The 13,199-nt window shown below is 44.0% G+C and overlaps 1 long non-coding RNA gene across 1 annotated transcript in view; it reads right to left on the bottom strand.

Annotated features, from left to right (window-relative positions):
• Window positions 1–3,697, bottom strand: part of LOC123364743 — a 159,882-nt gene extending 156,185 nt beyond the window's left edge. Inside the window, exon 1 of the long non-coding RNA XR_006577248.1 lies at window positions 3,565–3,697. This is a non-coding gene — a long non-coding RNA (uncharacterized LOC123364743). The remainder of the gene's footprint in view (window positions 1–3,564) is intronic.
• Window positions 3,698–13,199: the final 9,502 nt, after the last annotated feature.

Below are 13,199 nucleotides of genomic sequence, written 5' to 3'. Positions count from 1 at the left end.
CCAGGAATCCTGACCACCAGTTTCCTGCTGTAACCACTAGACAGACTCCACCTCCATGGCTGGGACACACTGACTAGCATTTTATGACCATGATTATTCCCAGCAGCAGGGCTTCGAGCTATGACAAAACAGCACAGATGATTAGTGCTCCCACAAATAGTATTAAGGTGCACATGGAAACTTTGAGTAGAGGGTTTTGTTGGGTTTCTCACTGCTAAAAAGGTTTGAGTAATGCTTTTCATTAGTATGTGTCATCCTGGAACTGATGGATGTCTCCTTCTCTTGACAAAACTGTAATGAGTAGAGAAAATAGAACATACATCTGTTGTAGTGATAGTGATTGTGGTTGTGGCCAGAATAAGGAATGGCTCACATTTAACCCAGTTTTGCTACAGTCTTAACATTTGAATTGACTGATCCGTCCTTGGATGCCAAAGAGCAATGGTGGTAGAACACGGTGCACCATTTAGCACCATTTCCATCCATTTTTAGGTGCCTCACTGAGATACAAGACACCTTTGGGTGTTAGGGACTTTCAGTGGCAATGCTGGGAGGGAAGGACATGGTTTTAAGCCTTGCTTGGAAATTATTTATTTTAAAAAAGGATCAGGGAAATGGATGGCTCTAGATAACCCAGGTCAGTAGTGACTAAATATTGTTACCATCAATGTTATGAGAAAAAAGGAATGAGTGGCTTTGGGCTCATTTCTACTGGACAGGTACCCCATTTCATAAGAACCGGCCTTGTTGTTGGGACCCACAACAGAAACACTGAGAATGGAATGAACACTGAACTACTTTGTAATCCCTCGAGGTGTCTCCTTATGGCTGGGTTCAAGCACAGCCATGAGAAAACCTGGCCTTTTCTGTGGCTAAATAGAGGACTTATTCTCGTAGGCTGTCATATCTTTCCCAAGCATGAAATTCACTTTCAAAATGAAAAATTATTTAATCCATATACATAAAACATGATAGAAACAGGAATATGTTGCAACCTCTTGCACAGGTTGTGGGGGACAGAAATTTGATAAGGTATGAGGAAGTCAGTCTGTATGCACATGGCTGGATACAGGAGCAGCATCTCTGTAAATAGTTTTCTTAATAAAGAGCCAGTTTAGTTTTAGAAACATGGAGTCCTTTCATGTTATTACCGAGTACATGAAAGAGTAGTTGGCATTAGCATTCTGAGGCCCAGATCACATCTGGGGAGAAGCCCACAGGAGGGTGTGATGGGAAACTCTAGAAGGTTTATCTTGCAGTTTTCAGGACACCATCCTCTCTAGGAAGAGGGGCTTGGGAAGAAGGGGCTACTGAAAGGGCAGGGGACACAGCTCTTAAAACCCCAGAGATCCCTTGGAGCCAAAGAAAAGGTCTCCTTCAGATCCAGAATACACTCTGAGGAGAAATTCTGGTATATACACTTTAACATACTCAAGGACGCTTTCACCAAACTCCACCAGAGAAGTAGACAGCATCATGAAACAGGCCACCCAAATAGCCGAAGAAAATCTGCTTCAATACCGAAGTCACCTACCACCCCACACTGGAACCCATATGGAGTATCAAACAACCTACAACCCATACTTGATGGGGACCCCATCCTGAAAGAAATCTTTCCTGAACCTCCTCTTCTGGCCTTCAAACAGACCCTCCAACCTCTCCAAGTTCATCATCAGAAGCAAGCTCACCACAGACCAGGACACAAACTCAAAGCAGCACCAGACTCTGCCAGAACAACAGATGCAAAATCCACAGACATAACTCCACTGCTACTATGATCAACACCCCCCACAACACACCTTGCAAGATCCCTGGGTCCTACACCTGCCTATCACAACATGTGCTATATCTCTGAAAAACAACTATGTGAGCAAAACCAGATAATCACTACATTCTTGAATGAACTCACCCAGGAAAATGATCAAAGACAAAAACACCATATCAAGTGTGGGTGAACACTTTTCACAAAGCAATCACTTTATAGCTGACCTATCAGTCCTCATCCTCAAAGGAAACCTGCACAACATGTTCAAAAGACAAGCCTGGGAACTTAAATTTATAACTTTGTTAGACACTAAAAATCATGAACTGAATAGAGATACTGGATTTATGGCTTATTACAACAATAACAACCCCCACATACACTTTCTTTACTCTCTATGTCTGGAGGGGTATTAACAGGACATTTCACCTTGAATGCTCCCTTTAAGTGTGTTAAGTACTTATGCTAAACAGTCTGTTCCACCTGGTATTTAGCTGTGACACTGAGTAAGTTTTCCAGACCTGAAGAAGAGCTCTGTATAAGTTCGAAAACTTGTCTCTCTCTCCAACAGAAAATGGTCCAATAAAAAATACTACCTCACCCTGCTTGTCCTCCAGATCCACACAGGCAGTAGCCATTGTGCATGGATGGTTACCCCTCCTTGTGGCTCTGCTGTTCTCCTTAGCCCCCTGGCAGAATGGCTCTTGCAGGAGAGGACTCAGTAGGAGTCAGTGCTAATTACAACATCATGAATACTCCCACCCAGATTTCTTTATTCATGGGCAGAGTAGGAGATGCTGCTATATCTGTAGCCAGAAAATGGTTCCCTGCTTCCCCCATCCACCCACAAAGCCTTATGGAAGGAAACTCCTGCTGAACACCTACAGAAGGGTTTCCTTGGAGAGCAGGGGATGGTGCAGTAAAGGCATCCAACCCCCTCCTAAGTAGACTGCTTCTGCTAGATCCCCTCCACTTGAGACAACAGAGGCTTTAGAGTTATTAGCACCATGTAACTCTTCAAGGTGACCCAGATCCATAATATTCATGTTATAGTGCCCAGGGTTTTACTCTGATATTCAGTGAATATGCTGAAAGACAACTGACAAACAGAGTGGGAAGTAAGGAGTGAAAGTGATAAATTTATCACTACCATCACCAAGGGTGCCGGAGCCTTCCCAAACAGGGGCGGCTCTTGGGATTTTGCCGCCCCAAGCACAGCAGGCAGGCTGCCTCCGGCGGTTTGCCTGCGGAGAGTCCACTGGTTCCACAGCTTCGGCGGACCTCCCGCAGGCAAGCCGCGGAAGGCAGCCTGCCTGCCGCCCTCGTGGCGCTGGCAGAGCGCTCCCCGTGGCTTGCCGCCCCAAGCACGCGCTTGGCCTGCTGGGGCCTGGAGCCGCCCCTTTCCCAAAAGTGAGGGAGCTGGGGGCACCAGCCCCTTTGAGCCCCTTCCCCTTCCCCAAAGGGCCTGCCCCTCCCCTCCTGTTCCCTCTGAGGCCCTGCTCCCGGCCAAGTCAGAGGCCAGAGCAGGGCCGGGGGGCCAAAAGCAGCCCCTTGCTCATGTCCCCACCCCCAGTCCCACTTCCCGACCCGGCTCTGGGGGCAGGGGACGGGGAGCGGTGCCTCAGAGCCACATTCCAGCTATGATTAGAGCTGTGTGGGCATTTGTGGGCAGCCACAGTGGACCCTCCACCTGCCCATGGTGCAGTGGGCCTGAGCAGCCCCCGGCCCGTGTCCCCGCTCCCCAGACTCCCCACGCAGGGCAGGTGGAGGGTCCGCGGCTCCCCTGCCTGCACAGCTCTTACCATGGCCTGGCTCCGGCTCCAAGCCCCCCCATCCGGAGCCGGGTCAGGGAGAGCCGCACAGGGCCATGGGCAGCTGCCTGTGGTGAGCCGGCACACAGTCATGGACCCTCCACCTGCCTTGGGCTGGGCGGGGCCACGGACTGGGGGCTACTCTCAACCCCACCACCACCACCCGCACCGTGGGCAGGTGGAGGGTCCACATGGTTCTCACAACTGCCTGGACGCCACGCTGGCCTGGCCGGGAGGTGGGGCCTCAGGGCAAAGAGGAGGGGAAGGGGACAGGGTCCACCCTGAGGAAAAGTGGAGTGGGCAGGCCCGTCCACTTTCAAAAAGTGGGAAGGCCATGGCTCCCTGCCCCCACCCCCGTTCCGGTGCCACTGACTATCACCACTTTGGCGTTTTTATCTCCCTAATGGGAGACTGGAGGATTCAAAGAGAACCATCTTGACTTTAAAACCTTTCCCTTCAACAAACGTCAGTTTCAGTTTCAAATTTACATGTTGCTGCCTAAATCAGAGTGTACAGTTCTGCTTCTTTCCTGTTATTAGCTGGCACCTCTCGTTAGCTGTTGCTGATCCATGTTTTGGTGCTGATAAAATAAGAAGATGGGTACATTGTTGTTAATTCTTCCACTCTACTCAGTGCTGATAAGGCCCTAGCTGGAGAGTATTGTGTCCAGTTCTGGGTGCCACATTTTAGGAAAGATGTGAACAAATTAGAGAAAGTCCAGTGGAGAGCAACAAAAATTATTAAAGATCTAGAAAACATGAGCTACAAGGAAAGATTGAAAAAAAATGGGTTTGTTTAATCTGGAGAAGCAAAGATTAAGGGCTGACATAACAGTTTTCAAGTGACTGCAAGGAGGAGGGTGAAAAATTGTTCTTAACCTCTGGGGATAGGACGAGAAGCAAAGGGCTTAAATTACAGTAAGGGAGGTTTAGGCTGGGCATTAGGAAAAACTTCATAACTGTCAGGGTGGTTAAGCACTGGAACAAAGTGCCTAGAGAGATTGTGGAATCTGAATGATTGGAGGTTTTTAAGAGCAGGTTAGACAAACACGTGTCAGGACTAGCCTAGTTATTACTTAGTTCTGCCATGAGTGCAGGGCTGGACTAGATGGCCTATGAGGTCCCTTCCAGTCCTACACTCAGGGCCGGCGCTTCCATTAGGTGACCCTAGGCGGTCGCCTAGGGCGCCATGATTCGGGGAGCGGCATTTTGTGCGCTCCCTGTGGGGCACATGGGAGCTTCAGGTTCCGCTCCCGTTGCGTCGCCAAAGGACCTTCTGCTGACATGCCGCAGAAAACAGCGGCAGGCAATTGAGCAGCTCAATGACTGCCGCTGTCGCCTGCGGCATTTCGGCGGAGGGTCCTTCTTCGGCGGCGCAATGGGAGTGGAACCAGAAACTCTGGCGCTGCTCCTGCCTACACTTCTATGATTCTAGTTTTGAGTCTTGCTGAGATGGGCTCACTGCATCCATTGCTTCCAGACATATCTCCTTTGGCTCCAGATTTCAGTATAACAGAATGTAAACTGGCTCTGAAAACAGAATGTTGTAAATTCCAAGCTCAGATTCATATCATTTTTGCTTTGCAGCTAAACACCCAACACTTCCTAAATAACTGTGTCCCTTACACACATCTGACACAGCTATATTAGCCATACAGTTTTAATATTGTATAAAGCATTGTGAGCTCCTCATTCCATGCCAGCTTGGAGGTGCTCTTCCAATTGTTCTTGGCTACAAAATGGCAGAAAATACACTTTAGAGTCAAAGTAAATAAACTATTGGCTCCAACCTGCCTTGGAGCAAACATTCAGGATGCTCTGTATCACTCAACAGCTCAGAACATGTCTGCACTTATGGAGTGATTTCATTTTTCCAATTTTGTTTTCATGTCAGGGCTAAAGGTTTGCCAAATGAGGAGTTTTATTTTCAATAGGAGAAATTCATAGACAAGTCATCTATGCTTCCTAGTCTAACCTCTATTATTTTTCAATGATCGGGTGCCCCCGAGGCAACTGCTGATCATCAGCCTCAGAGACAACATCCCAATGGGGTAAGGGAGGTGCACATCTCGCCTTCCTGTTTTTATGAACGATTGCATGGTAGAACAAGACTAAATCCACACTTTGCTAGTTTGTTTGTTTTTTCCCCAGAGGAGAATCCACCCCTCGTTCATGGGCTCCTATTTCAGATATTTTAGTAGATAGAGCTAAACTTTTTTTCCACACATCTGTTTTTCAATTTCACACTTCCAAAATTACCACTGTGCTACTAACTTGCAAAGCTCCGGTACATTCCTCCAGAGGAGTGCCAGTCTAGATCAAGCACCTTGTCTTATCCACCTTCCTTCTTTCATTCAGCTCTTTCCTCCGTCTTTAGATTCTCCTCACTCTACCTTTGCTGAGAAAGTAAACACCAACTGCTTCCTGCCTCATTCTGTTGTCACTATGGCCGTGTGCCCGTTGGCTTTGACTGTATGGCACACTCATCATCTATAGAGCTCCTGAGCTCTGAGGGATTTCCCCAAGATGTAGATGCATTCTGAGGCATGCCACACCACATCCTACCAAAGCTCTGGGTCTCTGTCATGACAGCTGTGCACTAGGTTCACAGGTAAGACAACTTAAGCACTTAATTTTTCTACGCCTCAGTTTCCTCATTTGTAAAATGCAGATAATGCTTCCCTTCCTCATGGAGGACCGTAATCATTATTTATATCCAAATTCACAGTCAGACTATCAGTTGTAAATAGGTACAGGAATTGTGTGTGCCATTATCATAACAGCTCACTAGATAAGGAGTTGATTGCTTAGATGAAGAATCTAAAACCCTTTGTGAATGAGAGATATATTTCTATCTTTTGCCTATCAGCATTTAACATACTCTGCAGAATCATTGCAAAAAAATCAACACTATGGCTATGTCTACACTACCACTTATGTTGGCAAAACTTATGTCACTCAGGGGTGTGAATAGACCATCCCGAGTGACATAGTTACACTGACATAAGTGCTAGCGTAACTCTTGGTGGGAGAGTTTCTTATGCTACTCATGGGGGTGGGGTTTTTATTTGTATCCCATCGGCAATAGAGCATCTTTACCACGCATGCTACAGTGGCACAACTGTATTGGCATAGCTGCGCCGCTGCAGCGCTGTACGTGGAGAAATGGCCTTAGGCCATGACTTCTTGGGCCCCCCAAAATCATTTTCATAGAATCATAGAATGTCAGGGTTGGAAGGGACCTCAGGAGGTCATCTAGTCCAACCCCCTGCTCAAAGCAGCACCAATCCCCAACTAAATCATCCCAGCCAGGGCTTTGTCAAGCCTGGCCACTATAAACCTCTCAGGAAGGGGATTCCACCACCTCCCTAGGTAACTCATTCCCATGCTTCACCATCCTCCTAGTGAAAAAGTTTTTCCTAATATCCAACCTGTTTACATCCTGTTATAAAAATTTTAAAATGTGCTCTAGTCTTTCCTTTGATCTGAACTTGAGGTAGGCACAAGCAGGCCAAGAAGGTGAATGTTTCTTAGGTACTTGCCACCTCCGATTGATATTTTTCTTGAAGACCGCCCTTTCAGTGGTGGGATTTCAAGAGCCCCTTGATTCCTTCAAAAAACAAACAATAGCTAGCAAAGGACTTTGCATCATAAGCTGTAACTTGTTACCAGTCTGTCAGCTTTTGAAGCTATTTGACCAGATGCAGGTAAATAGACTTACCAGGCTGTGCCAAATTTATTCAAAACACTTCCTGCAGATACTCCAAGAAGATAGGACGTGCTATATTAGATCTAACCAATGGGCCATGTAGTTCAGTCTCCTGTTTCCAACAGTGGCCAACACCAGATGCTTCAGATGTTACATTTAGGCCTGTTCATTTAGGCTCTTTGTACAATACACTTGAATGGTTTGGAATTATATTGCAGCATGCTGAGAAGAAAATTGAAGGTACAGAAATCACATAAGGTGGCTGAAATGTAACTCAAACTGAGACTATTACTAACTAGAGAGCCATGAGAAATCGGTTCAAAGAGGTGTAAAAGAAGAGCTGTGAAATGATGTGCTGTTGTGTGGACATCTAGTGGTAGTTTTTGGAACTATGTGTGTTTTTTCTAAAGCCCAGGCATATGGTATCTAGAGATGATAAAGATGATGCAGTTAGAAATAAAGAAGCAACATGGTGCAGATCTGAGACCGAAATGAAGTTGTATGTTTGTGAGTAAATACTGTATTTAAAAGCTGGAAAGCAAGCTCAAAAGAGATGGGTGATTTTAAAAGATCTAAGTGTAACTTTACCATCTATGCTAATATTTGAACAATTGAGGAAATCAAACAAATGTTTCCCAGAGAAAGGAGATCTCATATGTGGAAAAATGTTTACTACTTTTGGGTGCCACAAGTTGGGCTCCCCCAAAATGGAAGCACATGACATTTTGGCATTAGCTATTATCTTGTTGACTGATGTGCAAATTCAGAATTGACTGCAAATCTTTATTGAACCCAAGATAAAAACAACTTTTTGAGACACTTGGATGTACTAATGATTCCTGTAGTGCAAATTATGTGAGAATGCTGTTACTCTGAGAGACATATTTCATTCAAATGACATGAGTTGTGACAGTGCACACCTAATCTACAGATTGATACATTCATGTCAAGGCAAAAGAGCAAATTATAAATCATGGGCTAGGTTCTCAGCTGGTGTAAATCAACATTACTCCATTGAAGTCAGACAAGCTACACTGATTTACACTAGCTCAGGAGCTGGCACTGTATGAGAAGAGTTGGACAATGACCTCAATTGAAACTCCAGCTCCAAACATAGGAATGTCCATACCAGATCAGCAGCTAGGTCCATCTAGTCCAGTGTCCTGTCTCTGACAGTGATGACTCAGAAGAAGGTGAAAGAATCTTGCAATAGGCAGATGTAGTGCAACCTGTCCTCCATATTAGATCTCATCTTGATCTTTATTGGTTAGAGACAGGGATAAGCCTGGAAGCACAAGACTTAATATCACTTACACACAATTTTTAGCACTATTATGACAGCTCTGGAAATTCTTGATACCCATACAAATTTCTTATCCTTTTTTTAAACCTTGCTGAATTCTTTACCTCAACGACTTCTTGTGGCAATTAGTTCTATGGTTTAATCATATATTGTGGGAGAAAAGTATTTCCTTTTATTGGTATTGAATTTCTTCCCTTTTAGTTTCATTGAGTGTCCCCTTGCTTTTCTATTATGAGACAGGGAGAGCAGAAATATCTGATCTACCTTCTCTATTCCATTCTTTATTTTATATACTTTCATCATGGGCCCTCTTATTCATCTTCTTTCAAAGGCAAGCAATCCCAGTCTTGTCAATCTCTCTTTGGATATAAGTTTTCCCATGCTCTTGTCCCTGGATCACTCTTGTTGCCTTTCTCTGGAACCCCCTCTAGTTCTGTTATGCCTTTATTGAGGTGGAATGACCAGTCATCCCTAGCCTTTGGTGAAAGTCCAGATCCAGATGTGGCTCTGTACGCTTTAGCTCATCCCCAGACTAATGTGTGTTCAGGTCATATTTATCAAATAGATTGAGGTGACAACTGTAAAGTAAAATTTGATTCATATAATCACAAGGTTCAGAAAATAGCCACATCCATGGAGTTTTCAAGAAATGGCCAGCAGAGCATTACATTTTCAATCTAAGCTCTTTTGTTCCCTTTGTGTTTTCTACAAGTAGACAGCAGCTTTGTCTCCTTTAGAGTGTCCTTTAAAAGATTCCTTCTCAGCAGGGGGTTAAAAGTCCTGCTTCTGGATAGACAGAAGGTTCTGACTTTTAGTCAGTGTCTAGTAGTTAATGACATTTGACCCATGACTCAGAAAAAGATCAAGGCTAGGAAGTAAGAAGCTACAAAGTAGTTAATTGGTTATGGGTTGCCACTCACCACAGGCATGCCTCCTGTTGTCTAGGTCTGGGATAGTAGTTCTTGCTGCTTCGGCTGCCCCCTTGGGGCTGGTTGCTCACTCTGTAATAATCTTTCTTCTGATAATGTGGCCTTCTGGTCAGTTCACCATTTCGCTACCCCTTCCAGGATTACAAAGTCCCACTGTCGAAATGCCTTCTCTGGACAGTGTTCGACCCTGGGCTTGGGGCTCTGTGCCATTATACCAGTGGTGGGCAGAGGAACCTGGGCCTGCCCACTACACCAGGTTCCAGCCCAAGGACCCTACAACGAGCAATCCAGGTCCTCAGTTACTGTCCCTGTTTCACTTAGCTCCTTCCTACTCAGCCTCTATAATCTTCTGTGACCTATTTTAGCCTAGTCTACTCCCCGAGGCTACTTCACCCCCTCCTGGCCTCTTCCTAGACTCCTTACTCTAGGGCAGAATCCCAGGGCTAATTCTCCCCCTAGACTTCCCCGTGATGACTTCCTTCATCCCAGAGAGTGACTGCAGACTTCTTCGCCTGAAGCCCCTTCCTGCTCTCGGTTTCTTGGCTTTATGATGCTGGCCCAGCCCTTCCCCAGCTGGGCTTCACTCTCAATTAACCCTGGTCCTCCTCCTCTCAGGTGACCTAATTGGCTGCTCCGACCCTCATTGGCCAGATCAGGGCTTGTGTGGGATGCACACCCCATCATAGGAACACAAACAGAAGTTTGAAGGTAACAAAAATACACACACCCACATCCGCATCCACTTGGAATTAATGAGGAGATAAAAATTCATCCCTAGCGTGACACCCATAAAGCCAATTATGTTAAACTAGGGATAAATTTGCCCCTCAAAACTATGTTAGAATTTACAGCTAGACTGGAGTAACAACACAAGATAATTGATAAGCAGTTACTAGTGTTGTGTGGAAGTTTCATTTGGTTTGGTTTCAAATAGAGAAACAAAAGCAGCCGAGTTCCATCCATGCCTTGAGATTGACAGATATTTCAGAGAAATCAGCATTGTTTTAGGGGAAAATAGATCTTGTCAAACAAACAATATTTTTGATGAGATTACATGTTTAGTTGATAGAGGTAGATGTGTTGACATAATACACTTCTGGAAGGTATCTGACTTAGTATTGCGTCACATTCTAATTAAGAAGTTAGCACTGTCAAAATCAATGTAGAACATATTAAATGGGTTAAAAACTGGGTAACCGATAAGTCCAGAAAGTAATTGTGTATTGGGAATCATCATGCAAAAAGGGGTGTTTCTATTGGGGGAACCTCACAAGTCTGTTCTTAACCCAATGCTAGTCAATATCTTCAATGATTTGAAAGAAAATACAAATCATTGCTAATAAATAATTTGCAGATGACACACAGGTGGAGTAGTACATAATGCTAAGGATATGTCTGTTTGCAGAGTGATCTGGGATCACTTGGTAAGGTTGGACTGGGCTCCTTTGAGCAACATGCTTTTTAGTATAGTCACATGCAAAGTTATACATCTAGGAGCAAAGAATGTAGGTCACTCTTATAGGATGAGGGATTGTATCTTGGAAAGTATTGATTCTGACAAAGACCCGGTGCAATACTAACGCAAAGAATTTGAATACTATCCTTGGGTGTATCTTGAGGACATTATTAAGGAGAATACTGAGTAGGAGCATGGAGGAGGTGTGATGCTGTATGGAATATCTGAGACACTATATGATATTAGTGACACCAATATTATAAAATTGCAATGAATCTTACCAGATATGCCATGTAACATATCAGTGGAAAAGTTATAATTTGTAAAAATATGATAATTGTATTTATATGTATGTATCACCTTTGTATTCTGAGTTATAAATATGTATGGTATATTTGTATTTCAAACTTGTGCTGTGTTTCTGGCCGACATCCCCAAACAGAATGGCATCAGCACTTTCTAGCCTGTCCAATGGCCCATCAAGGGCAATCAGCTACACAATGAACAGATTGAGAGAAGCCAGGGGCTTCACCTATGAGTCAGCAGGACATGTAGGGACATGCTGGTGGACAGGGACTCCAATGTGCTGTAAGTTCGTGTTTGGGAAAAAAGCCACATGGCAAAGGATATAAAAAGGCAGCTGCATCTTCTCCATTTTGTCTCCTGCTTCTTACCTCTGGAGCAAGTTCTCTACAAACTGAAGCACTGAACAAAGTACTGACAGACCCATCCAAGCTTTGGATGTGTTCCAGAGGGACTCTACAAGCCAGCAAACTCACCAGTGCTGCTAAGAACCTGATATGTGGACACTGAAGTTTTATATATGTATTTGACTGCTTGGACCATTTAACATCTCTCTTATTTTAAAAGCTTTTCTTTTATAATAAACCTTTAGTTTTAGATATTAAAAGATTGGCTGGCAGCACAGTATTTTGGGTAAGATCCAAACTAATAATGTGGCTGGCCCTTTGGGGATCAGAAGAACATTTTGTACAGTGAGCAGAGTTTTTAAACAACTTCTCACTTTACTGGACCGATGTGCTGATTGGGAGCAAGAGAACTGGAATGCAATAATGGGGACTGTGTGATTACTTTTTTCAGCTTCTTAATAACCAGTGGTGTGGGGGGTAATCAGGAGCACAGTTTGTTGCTGGTTGGTGACTCTAACTTCAATGTTTACCACCTCTTTTGGGAGAATCTGCTCTCCTTTTGCAACCTGCCCTGACCTTAGCATTTTCTTGGCTACCCTAGGCACCTGTGGGTCACAGGTGGTTACCACCATTGGCTACAGCACTGGTGAAACCATTACCAGAATTATGTCCATTGCTGATGTCCGTACTTCAAAAAAGATGTTGACAAATTGGAAAGGGTTCAAGAAAAGAACTGCAAGACTGATCCAAGTTCCAGAAAACCTTCCTTAAAAAGTGACTAAAGAAGCTCGATCTAGCTTGATAACAATCTAAAAGCTCCTATGTAGGCTGAAGATTTTTTATAATAGAGGTCTCTTTAATCTAGCAAAGGCATACTATATCAGAAGCTTTTAGATATATACATTTAGGCTAGAGATAAGTCACAAATTTTTAATGATGAGGGTAACTAACCATTGGAATAACTTACCTAGGGATGTGGTGGATTCTCCAACACTCAGTTTTAAAATCAAAGTTGGATGTTTTTCTAAAAAATATGCTCTAGCTCTAGGCTTGATGCAGAAATTTTTGTGTGAAATTCTTTAACTGATTTATACAGGAGGTCAGATAAGATCCCTTCCTGCCTTAAAATCTATGAATCGCTCTCTCTGTGTTGCCTAGAATCCAGGACACCTATCACGTGATCAAGTGTCATACAAGTTTGTTATGAATCCAAGACAAAAGCACATAAACTTGTGCCTGCACAGACACACTTATCTGCTTAACATCCTCCCTGTTTACTGATGGAATTGATTCATCATCACTGTAAGCGGTCATCAAGCTTCTTTCCCAACACAGAACAGAAATATTTATTAAACAATTCTGCATTTTTAGCAATTTTAGCATACCTATTCAGGAACAGACCTATGCCGTTTGCAAGGAGTTTTTGGTTTGTTCTATTTTTAAAATTTCTTATTTTCCTTAACCTTATTGGCTACTTACACAGAGATGAATTAAACTCACTAGTTTTGTCTGAGAAAGTCAATTTTGCCATATACAGCTGGACAGTTCCAAAACTTCGCGTGAAAGTACATGGGTCACAT

The sequence above is a fragment of the Mauremys mutica genome, chromosome 2 (genome assembly GCF_020497125.1).
Source record: "Mauremys mutica isolate MM-2020 ecotype Southern chromosome 2, ASM2049712v1, whole genome shotgun sequence".
In the NCBI taxonomy this organism is placed as follows: domain Eukaryota; kingdom Metazoa; phylum Chordata; order Testudines; family Geoemydidae; genus Mauremys; species Mauremys mutica.
Note: the sequence above shows the minus strand (reverse complement) of the source record. Positions and strands in the feature narration are given on the sequence as shown.